The sequence below is a fragment of the Scylla paramamosain genome, chromosome 2 (assembly GCF_035594125.1).
Source record: "Scylla paramamosain isolate STU-SP2022 chromosome 2, ASM3559412v1, whole genome shotgun sequence".
Taxonomy (NCBI): Eukaryota; Metazoa; Arthropoda; class Malacostraca; order Decapoda; family Portunidae; genus Scylla; species Scylla paramamosain.
In genome coordinates this window covers 26,889,882-26,903,855 of record NC_087152.1, presented here as the reverse complement: position 1 = coordinate 26,903,855, position 13,974 = coordinate 26,889,882, and positions in this window count along the sequence as shown.

Here is a 13,974-nt window from a genome sequence, read left to right as displayed (position 1 = left end):
CTGGCAAATGAATTTGCTGCTACGATGCAACCACAAAGAGGGGTTGGTTTGATGTAGCCACAACGAGATTGTTGGTTCGATGCAGCCAAACAAGTTTGTTGCCTCCATGAAGCCACAACAAACGGGTTGGTCTGATGCAGCCACACAGAGAGTGTTGCCTCGATGGAGACACAACAATTGGGTTGGTTCGATGCAGACACAAAAAGATTATTGCCACGATGCAGCCATAACAAGTGGGTTGGCTCAATACGGCTAGAACGAAATTGTTGCCACAAGGAAGGGGTTAGCAACGAGATTGTTGCCTCGATACAGCCACAAAAAAAAGGTTATTTCCATGCAGCCACGATGAGTTTAATGCCTCGATGCAAAGAAATTGCTTCCTCGATGCAAACACAACGCGATTGTTGCATTAATGCATCCACAACGAGGTTGTTGCCTCGATGCAGCCAGAACGAGGTTGTTGCCTCGATGATGCCACAACGAAAATGTTTCATTGATGGAGCCACACAGAGGGCGTTAGATGCAGCCATAACGAGATTGAAGCCTCGTTACAGCTACAACAAGCTTGCTGCCTCGATGCAACAACATTGATATTGTTGCCTCGATGCAACCATAACGAAAGGTTTGCCTCGATGCAGTCACATCGTGTTTGTTGGTTCAATGCAGCCACAACGATATTGCCTCCTCGATGCGGAAACAACGAAATTGTTGCCTCAATGAAACCAGAACGAGATTTTTGCCTCAATGTTGCCACAATGAGATTGTTGCCTCGATGCAGCCACAACTAAGGTGTTGCCTCGATGTAACCACAGAGATTGTTACCTCGATGTAGTCACAACGAGCTTGCTGCCTTGATGCAGCCACAAAGAGGGGGTTGGATCGATGCAGCCAGCAAGGTTGTTGCCTCGATTGAGCCAAAACGAGATTTTTGCCTCAATGTTGCCACAACGAGACTATTGGCTCGATGAGGCCACAATGAGGTCATTACCTCAATGCAGTCACAATGAGATTGTTGCCTCGATTCAGCCACAATGAGAATTTTGCATCGATGCAGGCAGAACAAGATTGTTGTCTAGATGCAATCACAACGAGATTGTGGTCTTGTTGCAGCCATAACGAGGAGGTTAGCTCGATGAAACCACAACGATATTGTTGTCTTGATGCAATTACAACGAGATTATTGCCTCGATGTAGCCTAAAAGAGATTGATGCCTCGATGCATCCACAACGAGTTTGTTGCCTCGATGCAACCACAATGAACTTGCTGCCTCGATGCATCCACAACAAGATTGTTGCTTTGATGCAGCCACAGCAAGGGGGCAAGAATGTGGCTGTTAACTTGATGCATCAACAATGAATATGTTGGATCAATGCAGCCACAGCGACTGTTGAGTCGATGCAGCCACGTCGAACTTTCTGCCTCGATGCAGCCACAATGAGATTGTTTTTTCGATGCAACGAATCTGTTGTTTCGAAGCAGCCACAAGAAGATTATTCCCTCGATACAGCCAGAACGAAGTGGTTGGGTCAATGCTGCGACAACGAGATTGTTGACTCGATGCAGCGAAAACGATATTGTTGCCTCGATGGAAGCAGAACCAGCCAATTTCCTCGATGCAGCTACAACGAGATTGTTGCCTCGAATGATCCATAATGAAGTTTTTGCTTCAATGCAGTCAAAAGGAGATTCTTAATTTGTTGTATTTAAAACGAGATTGGTGCTTCGATACAGCCGCAAAGAGGTTATTACCGCGATGCAACTGCAGCGACATTGTTACCTCGATGCAGGAAAAACAAGATTGTTGGTCCGATGCTGCCAGTACGATCTTGCCTTGATGAAGGCACAACGAGATTGTTGCCTTGATTTAGCAACAACGAAGGGAGTTTGCACGATGTAGCCATAAGAAGATTTTATCCCTCGAGGCAGCCAGAACGAGCTATCTCTTTCCATGCAGCCATAAGGAGATTGTTGCTTCGATGTAACCACACCGAAGGGATTGGCTTGATGCAGCGACAACAATAGCCACAACGAGGGGATTGACTCGATACATCCACAACGAGATTGTTGCTTCGATGGACTCAGAATGAGACTGTTGCCTCACTGTAGCTGCATCGAGATTTGATGGAACCAGAAAGAAATTGTTGCCTCGATGCAGCCACAACGAGGTTTTCGCCTTGTTGCGCTTGCTTGCGTTGCTTGCATGCATCGAAGCCATGAGCCTCGATGCATCCAAAAAGAGGTGGTTGCCTCGATGGATCCAGAATGAGGTTTTTTGCTTTGATGCAGCCACAACAACATTGTTGCCTCAATACTACGAAAACGAGATTATTGCCCCGATGGATCCACAACGAGTTCATCGAATAAACAAAGTTTCTTCGATGCAGTCATAACGAGATTCTTGCCTCAATGCAGCCAAAACGACATTGTTGTATCGATGCAGCCACAACGAGGTTATTGCCTCGATGCAGCCGCAATGAGACTGTTCCCTCGATGCAGCCGGAACGAGGTTGTTGCACCGATGCAGCCACAACGAGGTTGTTGACTCATAGCAGCCACAACGAAATACTTGCTTCGATGCAGCCATAAAAAAGTGGTTGGCTCGATGCATCGAAAACGAGATTGTTGCCTTGATACAACCAAAACAAGCTTCCTGCCTCGATGAAGCCACAAAGGGATTGTTGCCTCCATGCAGCCACAACGTGATTTGTGCCTCAAAGCAAGCATAACGAGCCTGTTTCAACGGTGCAGCCACAAAGAGATTGTTCCCTCCTTTCAGCCAAATGATATTTTTGCTTCGATGCAGCCAGAACGAAATTTTTTATTCGATGCAATTACAACGAGACTGGTGATACGATACAGCTGCAGCAAGGTTGTTCCCCGATGCAGCCACAACGACGGGCTTGGCTCGATACAGGCACCGATGAAGACACAACGACATTGTTTCCTTGATGCAGCCACAACACGGATGTGTGATCGATATAGCAACAAATTGTTGCCTCCGTACAGCAACAAGGAAAGGGTTAGCTTGTTACAACCACAACGAGATTTGTGCCTTGATGCATCCATAACGAGATTGTTACCTCGATGCAGCCACAAGGAGAGGGTTGGTTCGATGCAGCAGTAACGATATTGTTGCCTTGATGTAGCCACAACTAGCTTGCAGCTTCGATGTAGATACAAATAAGGGGTTGGGTCGGTGCAGCTAGAACGTGGTTGCTGCCTCGACGCATCCACAAGAGATTATTGCCTCAATACAGCCACAAGGAGATTGTTCCCCCCATCCACAATGTCTTTCTTCAATGCTGTCACAACAATGCAGATTGTTGCCTCGATGCAGCCACAATTAGACTGTTGCCTCAATACAGAAACAACGACACTGTTGCATCGGTGCACCGATTGTTGCCTCATAGCAGCCAGAACGAGACTGTTGCCTCGATGCAGCCACATCGAGTATGGTGGTACAATACAGACACAATGAGAGCCTCAACGAGCTAGCTGCCTCGATACAGCCACAACAAGGGGTTGGCTTGATGCATAATGAGATTAATGCCTCGATGCAGCCACATTCTTAATTCAATGCAGTTATAACGATATTGGTGCTTTGATGCAGCCATAACGAGATTGTTTCCACAATGCAGCCACAAAGAGGGAGTTGGCTCGATGCAGCCATATCGAGGTAGCTGCCTCGATGCAGAAACAACGAGATTTTTGCCTCGATGCAGCCACAACGAGGGTGTTTGTTCGATGCAGCCACAACGAGATTGTTTCTTCGATGCAGCCACAACGAAGAGATTTACTCGATGCAGCAACAACATGATTTTTCCGTCATATACATCATTAAAGAGGGGGTTGGCTCCATGCAGCCACAATGAGGTTGTCGCCTCAATGCAAACACAATAAGCTTGCTGTTTTGAAGCAACCACAAGTAAATTCTTGCCTTGACGCAGCCACAAGGAGGAGGTTAAGTCTTTGCAGCCACAACGAGACTGTTGCTTCGATGCAGCCACAACGAGCTTGCTTGCAACCACAAATATGGGATTGGCTCGATTCAGGCACAACGATGTTGTTGCCTCGAAGAAGACACAATGAGCTTGCTGCCTCGATGTAGACACAAGGAGATTCTTGCCTCGATGCAGTTACAACGAGTTTGTTGTCTCGATGCAGCCACAAAGAGATTGTTACCTCGATGAATTTACGAATTAGTTTGCTTGATGCAGCTAGGAGAATGTTGCCTCGATGCAAAAAAAAAAAAAAAAAAAAAAAAAACGAAGGGGTTTGCTCGATGTTGACTCACAGACACAAAGTTTTTGTTGCCTCGATGCAGCCATAACGAGGTTGGTGCCTCGATGCAGACACAACGAATAAGTTGGTTCAATGCAGCCACAACGAGATTGTTGCCACGATGGAGCCACAACAAGATGCAGACACAATGAGCTTGCTATATCGATGTAGACACAACGAGTTGCCTCGATGCAGTAACAACAATATTGTTGTTTCGATGCAGCCACATCGAAGGGGTTCGTTCGATGCAACCAAAACAAGAGCACAACGATGTTGTTGCCTTTATGCAGCTACTACGAGATTATTGCGCCGATGCAGCCACAACAAAGTGGTTGGCTCGATGCAACCATAAGGAAATTGTTGCCTCGTAGCAGCCACAGCGAGACTGTTGCCTCAATGCAAGCACAACAAACCTATTTTCCCGTTGCAGCTACGAAGAGATTTTGCATCGATGCAGCCTAAATGAGATATTTGCCTCTATGTAGTCACACCAAGATTCTTAATTCGATGCAGTTACAACGAAATAGGTGCGTCGATACAGGGGTTGGCTGGATGTAGCCACAAAGAGATTGTTACATTGATGCCTCCACAATGAGGTTGCCTCGGTGCAGATACAAAGAGACACAAGGATTCAGCTACAAAATTTTTTTTGGCTTTATGCAGCCACAACGAGCATGCTGTCTTGATGAATCCTTAAAGATGTTGGTTCGATGCATTCAAAGCAGGAATGTTGCCTCGATGTAGCCAAAACAAGGTTGCTGCCCCGATGCAGCTACAACGAGTTTGTTGCCACAATACAGCTATATCGAAGCGATGAAGCCACAACGAGAAGGTTGTTTCAATACAGCCACGACGAGATAAATGCATCGATGCAGCCATAACAAGATTGGTGCATTAATGCAGATACAGTGAGATTGTTGCATCGATGCAGCTACAACGAGGGGATTGGCTTGATGCATCAACAATGATATTGTTGCCTCAGTGTAGCCACAACAAGCACAACAACAAGCACAACAAGAAGTGTTTCTTTCGATGGAGCCACAAAGAAATTGTTGCTTCAATGCAGCCACAACGAAGGGTTTGGCTCGATGCATCCACAAGAAGGGGGTAAGCTCGATGCAGGCACAACCTCGAAAACGGTTACAGCGATTGCTGCTCGATGCAGCCAAAAAGAGGGTGGTTGCTTCTATGCAGTCACAACAAAAGGGTTGCCTCGAAGCAGTTACAAGAACATTGTTGTTTCGATACAGCTACAACGAATTTTTTTCCTCTATGCAGCCACAACGAGGGGGTTCACTTGTAGCCACAACGAGTTTGTTGCGTCGATGCACCTACAACGAAGGGATTGACGCGACACCCTCAAGGATATGTTTGCCTCGATACAACCACAACGAGAAGGTTGGTTTCATGAGTGAATTAGGTATTAAAACGGTTAAAAGCATATGTAAAACAAAACAATATTATCTTAAAAAAGTGTTTTGATTGTTGTTGAGCTGCTTACGTAGGAAAACGTTAAAACAGAACAACATTAACAAATACGCTTTTTTTTTTACCTTGTTATGTAAAAAGAATGCCAAAATACATATATAGCACTCTATATACTCGTATGGTAACGAGTCGAAATTACCAGAAACGATTCATATAAGCGAATCAGGTACTAAAACGCTAAACAAAAAAGCATGGAAAACAAAACACTACGAGGCTATTGCTTCGATGCCGATGCAGCCACAACGAGCTTGCTGCCTCGATGCAGCCAGAACGAGATTGTTGCCTCAATACAGCAACAACGAAAGTGTTGGTTCGATGCAGCCAAAAATGAAATTGTTTCATCGATGCAACCAGAAGGTGGAGGTTGGCTCGATGCAACAACAACGAGATTGTTGGCTCAATGCAGCCACAACGAGAATGTTGCCTCGATGCAGCCACAACGAGGGGGTTGGTTTGATGGTTGGTTTGATGCAGCCAAAACGAGATTGTTGGTTCGATGCAGCCGAAACAAGTTTGTTGCCTCCATGAAGCCATAACAAACGGGTTGGTCTGATGCAGCCACACGGAGAGTGTTGCCTCGATGGAGCCACAAGAATGAGGTTTGTTCGATGCAGACACAAAAAGATTATTGCCATATGCAACCATATTGCCATATGCACGATCCAGTCATAATAAGTGGTTCGGTTCAATATGGCTAGAACGAATTTATTGCCACAAGGAAGGTGTTGGCAACGAGATTGTTGCCTCGATACAGCCACAAAAAGAAGGTTATTTCCATGCAGCCACGATGAGATTAATGCCTCGATGCAGAGAGAGAACGGGATTGCTTCCTTGCAATTGCAATTGCAAACACAACGAGATTGTTGCATTGATGCAGCCAGAACGAGGTTGTTGCCTCGATGCAGCCACAACGAGGTTGTTGCCTCGATGCAGCCACAGCGACAATGTTTCATCGATGCAGCCACAAAGAGAGCGTTAGATTCAGCCATAACGAGATTGAAGCCTCGGTACAGCCACAAGCATCGATGTTGTTGCCTCGATGCAACCATAACGAAAGGCTTGTCTCGATGCAGTCACATCGTGTTTGTTGGTTCAATGCAGCCAGAACGAGACTGCCTCCTCGATGCGAAAACAACGAGATTGTTGCCTCGATGAAGCCACAACAAAGAAGTTCGCTTTAACAGGCACAAGCAGGGGGTTGGCTCGTTGCAGCCACAGCAAGTTTGTTGCCAGGAACCAAGTAGAAAGAGCTTGCTGCCTCGAGACAGCCAAAAAGAAATCCAGCCAAACGAGAATGTTGCCTTATGCAGTCACAACGAGCTGCCTAGTCGATGCCATAAAAAGATTGTTACCTCGATACAGCCAAAAGCAAAGTGTTATGCAGCCACAATGAGATTGTCGCATCGATGCAGACACAATAAAGGGGTTGGTTTGATACAGCCACAACGAGGTTGGTGCCTCGATGGAACCACAAGGAGCTTCATGCCTCGATGCAGCCACAAGGACATTGTTGCCTCTATGGAACCACAAGAAGGGAAATGGCTCGATGAATCCACAACTTAGCTTGTTGCCTCGATGCAGCCACAACGAGCTTGTTGCCACGATGCAGCCAGAACGAAGGTGTTGGCTCGTTACAACAAAAACGAGATTGTTGCCTCTATGCAGCTGGCATAAGCTTGCTTCCGCATTGTAGCTACAGCGAGTTTGTTACGTCAATGCACCGAAAACGAGGGGTTTGGCGCGATTCAGCCACAAAGAGATTGTTGCTTCGATACAACCACATCGAGAAGGTTAAATCGATGCCACCATGACGAGAATAATGCCTCGATGCAGCCACAACGAGTTTGGTGCCTCGATGCAGACACAACGAGATTGTTGCCTCGATGCAGCTACATAAAGATTTTTGCCTCGATGCAGCCACAACGAGATTGTTGCTTCGATGCAGGCACACCGAGCTTGCTGCCTCGATGCAGCCAATACGTGATGGTTCCATCTAAGGAGCAAATACGAAGTGGTTTGCTCGATGCAGCCGTAAGGAGGGGATTGGCTCGATGCTGCCAACACGAGATTGTTACCTCGAAGGAACCACAACGAGCTTCCTACGTAGATGTAGCCACATCGAGAATGTTCCCTCAATGAAGCCACAACGAGCTTACTGCTTCGATTAACCCATAACAAGATTCTTGACTCGATGCAGCCACGACGATAGTGTTGGCAAGAGATTGTTTCCTCGATGTAGCCACAACGAAGGAGTTGGCTCGATGCTACCAGAACGACATTGGAACTACAATGGAGCTAAAAAGAGCTTGATGCTTCGATGCAGCCACGAGATTGTTGCCTCGATATGGCCACAACGAGGGGATTCGCTCGATGTAGCCACAAAAATATTGTTGCCTTGATGCAGCCACTACGATATTGCCTCTTCGATGCAGCTACAACAATATTGTTGCCTGGATGCAGCCACAACGAAGTGATTAGCATGATGCAGTCGCAACGACATTGTTGCCTCAATGCAGCCACAAGGAGCTTACTTCCTGGAAAATATACTAAGATTGGTGCCTTGATGCAGCCACAACGAGATTGTTACTTCGATGTAGCAACAACGAGGTTGTTGCCTCGTCGCAGCCACAACGAGAATGTTGCCTATATGCAGACACAACGAGCTTGCTGCCTCGCTACAGCCACGACGAGATTGTTGCCTCGATGCAGGCACAACGAGATTATTGCCTCGATGCAGCCAAAAATGAGATTGTTCCCTAGTTGCGAGCACAGCACGTCTGTTTCCTCAATGCAGCCACAACGATTGGTGCCTTGATGCAGCCACAACGAGATTAATGCCTTAATACAGCCAAATCGAGATTGTTACCTCGATGCAGCCACAACGAGATTGGTGCCACAAAGGAACCACAAAAAGATTGTTGCCTAAATACAGGTACAACGAAGGGGTTGGATCGACGCAGACAAAACGAGTTTGTTGTCTCAATGCAACATGGTTGCATTGAGACTTCGATGCAGCCACAAGGATGGGGGATGGCTAGATGTAGCCACAAAGAGATTGTTACCTCGATGTAGTCACAACGAGCTTGCTGCCTTGATGCAGCCACAAAGAGGGGGTTGGATCGATGCAAACCAACAAGGTTGCTGCCTAGATGGAGCCAAAAAGAGATTTTTGCATCAATGTTGCCACAACGAGACTATTGGCTCGATGGAGCCACAATGAGATTATTACCTCAATGCAGCCACAGTGAGATTGTTGCCTCGATTCAGCTACAATGAGAATTTTCCATCGATGCAGGTAAAACAAGATTGTTGTCTAGATGCAATCACAACGAGATTGTGGTCTTGATGCAGCCATAACGAGGGGGTTAACTCGATGAAGCCACAACGATATTGTTGTCTTGATGCAGTTATAACGAGATTATTGCCTCGATGTAGCACCAAAGAGATTGTTGCCTCGATGCAGCCACAACGAGTTTGTTGCCTCGATGCAGCCACAACGAGCTTGCTGCATCGATGCAACCAACAAGATTGTTGCTTTGATGCAGCCACAGCAATGGGGTTGTTTCAGTGGAGCCACAACTAGATTGCTGCCTCGATGGAGGGCTTGCTGCCTCGTTGCAACTAGAACGAGGTTGTTGCCTTGATGCAACCAGAATGAGGCTGTTAACTTGATGCAGCAACAACGAATGTGTTGGGTCAATGCAGTCACAGCGACTGTTGACTCAATGCAGCCACATCGAATTTTCGGCCTCGATGCAGCCACAACGAGATTGTTTCTTCAATGCAGCCACAACGAATCTGTTGTTTCGATGCAGCCATAACAAGATTATTCCCTCGATACAGCCAAAACGAAGTGGCTGGCTCAATGCAGCTACAACGAGATTGTTGCCTCGATGCAGCGAAAACGATATTGTTGCAATGGAAGCAGAACCAGCCAATTTCCTCGATGCAGCTACAACGATTGTTGCCTCGAATGATCCATAATGAGGTTTTTGTTTTAATGCAGGCAAAAGGAGATTCTTAATTTGTTGCATTTACAACGAGATTGGTGCTTCGATACAGCCGCAAAGAGGTTGTTACCGCGATGCAACCGCAACGACATTGTTACTGCGATGCAGGAAAAACGAGATTGTTGCTCTGATGCTGCCTTCATACAACCACAACAAGCTTCCTGCCTTGATGAAGCCACAAAGGGATTGTTGCCTCGATGCAGCCACAACGTGATTGTTACCTCAAAGCAAGCAAAACGAGCTTGTTTCAACGGTGCAGCCACAAATAGATTGTTCCCTCCTTTCAGCCAAATGATATTTTTGCTTCGATGCAGCCACAACGAGATTTTTTATTCTGAGATTAATGAGATTAATGCCTCGATGTAGCCACATTCTTAATTCAATGCAGTTATAACGATATTGGTGCTTTGATGCAGCCATAACGAGGTTGTTTCCGCGATGCAGCCAAAAAGAGTGAGTTGGCTCGATGCAGCCATAACGAAGTTGTTGCCTCGATGCAGACACAACGAGATTTTTGCCTCGATGCAGCCACAACGAGGGTGTTTGTTCGATGCGGCCACAACGAGATCGTTGCTTCGATGCAGCCACAACAAAGACATTTACTCGATGCAGCCACAACATGATTGTTCTGTCATATACATAATTATAGAGGGGGTTGGCTCCATGAAGCCACAACGAGCTTGTCGCCTCGATGCAAACACAATAAGCTTGCTGTTTTGAAGCAACCACAACGAAATTGTTGCCTTGACGCAGCCACAAGGAGGGGGTTAAGGCTTTGCAGCTACAAAGAGACTGTTGCTTTTGTCATTTGGGTGTTTATGAGTGTATTTGGCGCCAAAAAGCTAAATACCATGTAAAGCACTCTATATGGGAAACTAATTAACATTAACGAAAACTTATATTTTTGATTTGTTATTGAACTTGTAAACCACGGCAAAAAAAAAAAAATGCATGGCAGGTACCCTGTATGGGAAACGAAATGATATTAACAAAAACATGTATAATGAGTATTTTTCATCTTTTCTGAAGCATGAGAACATTACAAACATGTGTGTTTTGACTGTAGCAAATCGCAAAAATGAAAGCAAAGCACCATATATTGGGTGACGAGACATTACCAGAAACGTGTTATTTGGGGTTTCATGAGTGAATTAGGTATTAAAACAGTAAAAAGCATATGTGAAACAAACAACATTATATAAAAAAAGGCTTTTGATTGTTGTTGAGCTTCTTTTTTTTTAACTTGTTATGTAAAAAGAATGCCAAAATACATATAAAGCATCCTATATAAGGTGACAAGTCGAAATTACCAGAAACGATTCATATAAGCGAATAAGGCACGAAGACGCTAAAAAAAAAGCATGGTAAACAAAACACTATTATCAAAAACGTGTCTTTTGCGGGTTTATTTGCCCGCTTGTTTACGTACCAAAACGCAAATACACATGGAGCTTTTTAGGTAACAAAGCGCTAGAAATGCATGCAAAGTACCCATTATGGGAGACAAAACAATATTAACAAAAACATGTGTCAAAACGTTACAACACATGAATAACACTATTATATGGATAAACAGAACATCATTATAAAAAAAAAAAACGTGTATTATGACCGATTCCCACCATTAAACAATGACTAAACCAAAAAAATGCATACAAACCACCCTCTAAAAGGGGATTCAGAACAAATTTCAGGAAAACGAGTAATATCGGTTATTTGAGCGATTATTTGGTAGGAAAAACGCTAAAACTGCAAGCAATGCACCTTCATGGAAAAAGAAAACAAAAATGACCAAAAAAAACGTGTGTTTTAAGTACTTTTCAGCTTCCCACGTACTAAAACGCTAAAAAAAAAACCACCGAAAACACGCAATATTAAAAATAAGTAAATGAAAATCTTGTCTTTACAAAGTTTTTTTTTTGAGCTCCTTTAGTACAAAAACGTTAAATCGATTACAAAACACCCTATCTACAGATTTAGAACAATATTATATAAAAAAAAATGTGTTTTCAGTGTTTTTGAGCTTGTTAGGTATAACGACGTCAAAATGCCTCGATCCAGCCGCAAAGACAGCCTCAATGCAACCACAACGAGATTATTGCCTCGATGCAGCAACAACGAGGTTAATGCCTCGATGCACCCATAAAGAGATTGTTGCCTCTGTGCAGCCACAAAGAGATTGTTGCCTCGATGCAGCTACAACGAAGGGGTTAACTCGATGCAGCCATAACGAGATAGTTGCCTCAATGCAACTACAACAAAGGGGTTGGGTTGATCTTGCCACAACGAGATTGTTCTCTAAATGCAGCCAAAACGAGCTTGCAACCTCGATGCAGCGACAAAGAGGAGGTTGGCTCGATGCAACCAAAACAAGATTGTTACATCGATGCAGCCAGAACGAGCTTAGTGCTTCGCTGCAGCAACAACGAGATTGATGCCTCGATGCAGCAACAACGGAGTTGCCTACAACGAGGTTGTTGCCTAGATGCAGCCACAAAGAGATTGGTACCTCGATGTAAACACAACAAGATTGTTGCCTCGATGCAGCCACAACTAAGTTGTTGCCTCGATGTAACCAAAATGAGATTGTTATCTCGATGCAGCTACAACGAATGGGTTATCTCGACGTAGCCACAACGAGATTTTTCCCACGATACAACCACAACGAGAGGGTTGGCTCAATGCAGCCACAAAGAGATTGTTGCCACAACAACTAGTTCGTTGTCTCGATGCAGGCACAATGAAGGGGTTGGTACGATGCAGCCACAATGAGATTTTTGCCTCGATGCAGCCACAATGAAGTTGTTGCCTCGATGCACCGTGAACAAAAATGTTACTTCGATGGAGGCACAAAAAAGGGTTTTGTTTCGATGTAGCCAAAACAAGCATGATGCCTCAATGCAGCCACAGAAAGATTGTTGCCTCGATACAGCCACAACGAAGAGGTTCATTTGATGAAGCCACAAGGAGATTGTTTCTTCGATGCAGCCACAACGAGCTTGCTGGCTTGATGCAGCCAGAACGAAATTGTTGCCTTAATACAGCAACAACGAAAGAGTTGGTTCGATGCAGCCAAAACGAGACTATTTTATCGATGACACCACAAGGAGGAGGAGCTACAACGAACTTTTTTCCTCTCTGCAGCCACAACGAGGGGGTTCACTTGATGCAGCCACAAGAAGCTTGCTGCCCCACTGCAGCCACAACGAGTTTGTTGCGTCGATGCATAAACAACGAAGGGATTGACGCGACAGCCTCAAGGATATGTTTGCCTCGATACAACCACAACGAGAAGGTTGGCTCGATGCAGCCACGACGAGATTAATGCCTCGATGCAGCCACAATGAGATTGGTGCCTCTATTAAGACACAACGAGATTATTGACTCGATTAAGTGAAAACGAGAGGGTTGGCTCGATGCAACGACAAAGATATTGTTGCTTCGATCCAGACACAACGAGCTTGCTGCATTGATGCATTAACAACGAGATTGTTGCATCGATGCGGTCACAACAAAAGGGTTGGCTCGATGCAGCCATAAGGAGGGGGTTGGCTCAAAATAGCCAAAATGAGATTGTTGCCTTAAAGCAGCCACAACGTGCTTGATGCCTTCATGTAGCGAAAAAGAGTGGGGTTGCAACAACAACGGGAATGTTCTCTCAATGCATCCACAATAAACTTGCTGTCTCGATAAAGCCACAAAAAGATTGATGCCTCGATGCAACCACAACGAAAGTGACGTTATTAACAGGAACGTACATTATGAGATTTTTTTTGTTTGTTTGGGACCAAAACGCCAAAAGCACATGAATAGCACCAAAACGCTAAAAAAAAAGCATGGAAAACAAAACACTTATCAAAAACGTGTCTTTTGCGGTTTAATTTGCCCGCTTGCTTACGTACCAAAACGCAAACACACGTGGAGCTTTATAACATATAATATGACATATAATATAACATATAATATGAGTGTTTTTTTTTACCTTCGTATGTGTCAAAACGTTACAACACATGACTAAATCTATTATATGATAAAAAGAGCAGAATTATAAAAGAAAAAAGAAAAAACGTGTATTATGACCGATTACTACCATTAAATAATGACTAAACCAACAAAATGCATACAAACCACCCTATATTAAGGATTCAGAACAAATGAAAACGAGTAGTATCGGTTTTTTGACCTTTTTAGGTA